General features: G+C 45.2%; 2 non-coding genes across 2 annotated transcripts in view; both read right to left on the bottom strand.

The window, feature by feature from the left end:
• LOC145847027 (5.8S ribosomal RNA) overlaps positions 1-56 on the bottom strand; it is a 153-nt gene extending 97 nt beyond the window's left edge. Inside the window, exon 1 of the ribosomal RNA XR_014371018.1 lies at positions 1-56. This exon is cut by the window's left edge and continues 97 nt beyond it. This is a non-coding gene — a ribosomal RNA (5.8S ribosomal RNA).
• A 182-nt stretch (positions 57-238) lies between these two features.
• On the bottom strand, positions 239-2,040 carry LOC145847039 (small subunit ribosomal RNA). Its single transcript, XR_014371030.1, has one exon. It is a non-coding gene; the product is annotated as a small subunit ribosomal RNA (ribosomal RNA).
• Between the last annotated feature and the right edge of the window lie 916 nt (positions 2,041-2,956).

Raw genomic sequence — 2,956 nt, 5'->3', positions numbered from 1 at the left:
GGAGCTAGCTCCGTCCTTCATCGACGCTCGAGCCGAGTGATCCACCGCTAAGAGATCTCTCGTGTTAATCAATCTCAATGCAACCAAAAAATCGTGTTCAAAAAGAAGCGGCCGCGCCAGCACTTGCGTGCTGAATTATTACTCCCGCTGTCAGAAAGCAACGCGACCGAACTATAACAGTTACAGGGCTCGGTCCCTTCGAAGAAGAGACGTCGCTTGAAATCAAATTTCGATTCGTTAATGATCCTTCCGCAGGTTCACCTACGGAAACCTTGTTACGACTTTTACTTCCTCTAAATGATCAAGTTCGATCGTCTTTTCGAACACCGGCGAGTGCGTTGCCGCACGTACCAGGCTCAATCGGAGGACCTCACTAAACCATTCAATCGGTAGTAGCGACGGGCGGTGTGTACAAAGGGCAGGGACGTAATCAACGCAAGCTAATGACTCGCGCTTACTGGGAATTCCTCGTTCAAGGGAAACAATTGCAAGTCCCTATCCCTAGCACGACCGGGGTTCAACGGATTACCCGGACCTTTCGGCCTAGGGAACACACGATGATCCGGTCAGTGTAGCGCGCGTGCGGCCCCGAACATCTAAGGGCATCACAGACCTGTTATTGCTCAATCTCGTGTGGCTAAACGCCACTAGTCCCTCTAAGAAGTTGTCTCCGACCCAATGGGTCGAGCAGCTATTTAGCAAGTAAGAGTCTCGTTCGTTATCGGAATTAACCAGACAAATCGCTCCACCAACTAAGAACGGCCATGCACCACCACCCACAGAATCAAGAAAGAGCTCTCAATCTGTCAATCCTCGCTGTGTCCGGGCCGGGTGAGATTTCCCGTGTTGAGTCAAATTAAGCCGCAGGCTCCACTCCTGGTGGTGCCCTTCCGTCAATTCCTTTAAGTTTCAGCTTTGCAACCATACTTCCCCCGGAACCCAAAGACTTTGGTTTCCCGGAAGCTGCCGGACAGTTCTTAAGTTCGACACTGCCCGATCGCTAGTCGGCATCGTTTAAGGTCAGAACTAGGACGGTATCTGATCGTCTTCGAACCTCTGACTTTCGCTCTTGATTAAAGAAAACATTCTTGGCAAATGCTTTCGCAGTCGTTCGTCTTGCGCCGATCCAAGAATTTCACCTCTAACGGCACAGTACGGATGCCCCCGTCCGTTCCTATTAATCATTACCTCGTGCTCCGAAAACCAACAAAATAGAACCGAGGTCCTATTCCATTATTCCATGCAACATTATACAAGCGTAAAGCCTGCTTTGAACACTCTAATTTTTTCAAGGTAAACTTGCCGGACCACCGCAACACTCAGTTAAGAGCACCGCGAAGGCACCGACCAACAAGAACAACAAGGCCAGTGCTAGCCTTTCGACCGACCAACCTCGCCGTCCCTATATCCAACTACGAGCTTTTCAACCGCAACAACTTAAATATACACTTTTGGAGCTGGAATTACCGCGGCTGCTGGCACCAGACTTGCCCTCCAATGGATACTCGTTAAAAAGTTTAAAGTGTACTCATTCCAATTGCAGGACCTCGTACGAGGTCTGCATTGTTATTTTTCGTCACTACCTCCCCGAGCCGGGAATGGGTAATTTGCGCGCCTGCTGCCTTCCTTGGATGTGGTAGCCGTTTCTCAGGCTCCCTCTCCGGAATCGAACCCTGATTCTCCGTCACCCGTTACAACCTCGGTAGGCCGATACCACGATAGTTGATAGGGCAGTTGCTTTAATGAGATGTCGCCAGCACTAGGCCGTGCGATCCGCAAGCTTATCCAGAGTCACCATTGTAACGACCCGAAAGCCGGTTAGTTTTGGTCTGATAAATGCGCGCCTCACGTCAGTTCGGCGCTTTACGCATGTATTAGCTCTAGAATTGCCACAGTTATCCATGTAAAAGCGTACAATCAAATGAACCATAACTGATTTAATGAGCCATTCGCAGTTTCACTGTACGTGAGCTCGTACTTACACTTGCATGGCTTAATCTTTGAGACAAGCATATGACTACTGGCAGGATCAACCAGATAACTATCCGAGGGCGTTTAAACCCGTTGCTCGACTGAGCGTTTTTACTGTATAAATACAGACCTTTTCTATCACTCGGCTTAAAAGCCTTGCGAACGTTACTGAAAGTCGGCGCCGGCCTTTTGCTGTTTAAAGCGCCAGCCCGCGTCGACTGCAGCATGCAGCTATACAACTGACTGTTCTTTCTCCCGACCAACCGTTTGCCTTCTGCCGGTTAACTCGTCAGCAGCAACACGCCATCTGTCTGCTGCAGTTACCCGCCTCGAGCCGTGCCTGCCTGCGTCGGCTACTCGTCTCGACGACTTCGCAAAGCTATAAGCCTACCGCCGCTGGACGCTTGTAGTTTTTCATACGCTGCTCCAATGCGTTTACATAGCACGTTCGCCGCCGCTGCAATAGCCGCGCCTCGGGTGCTAAACAGTAATGCTTTAAGCCCGCTTTCTCGTCAAGTCGACCGAACGCACAAACACGTCTCTCTCACTAGTGTAAAGTAATGCATACGTGTATGATGCTCAAATGTTGCTGTTGAACTTTTTTTGCCGATTTTTTCCGATTTTTTTCAATTTCTTTGTTTCTTTTCGTTTATTTTAATGTTTTAAGCTTATTTATGCTACGTTTAAATGTTTTAATACTTTTTTATACTTTATTTAATATGTTTAAAAGAAATAAATAAAAAAAAATATGTATAAACTACTTTTTTTAATGTTTTAAATATATATATATTTATTATAAATAAACTTTATTTGTATTATTTTTTATTTAAGCGTACTTTTTAAATCTTTATATTTGTTTTATCGTTTTAAGCACATTGCGATAAATATAATAAACAAAAAATTGAATAAAAATAATAATAATAAAAAAAAAAAAAAAAAAAACATAAGCTTATTTTATATTTTTATTTTATTTTTATTTAAACTT

The sequence above is a fragment of the Thalia democratica genome, unplaced genomic scaffold, assembly GCF_965202585.1.
Source record: "Thalia democratica unplaced genomic scaffold, ktThaDemo2.hap1.1 HAP1_SCAFFOLD_774, whole genome shotgun sequence".
NCBI lineage: Eukaryota > Metazoa > Chordata > Thaliacea > Salpida > Salpidae > Thalia > Thalia democratica.
The sequence above is the reverse complement of the archived record's forward strand: the minus strand, read 5'-3'. Positions and strand labels throughout refer to the sequence as shown.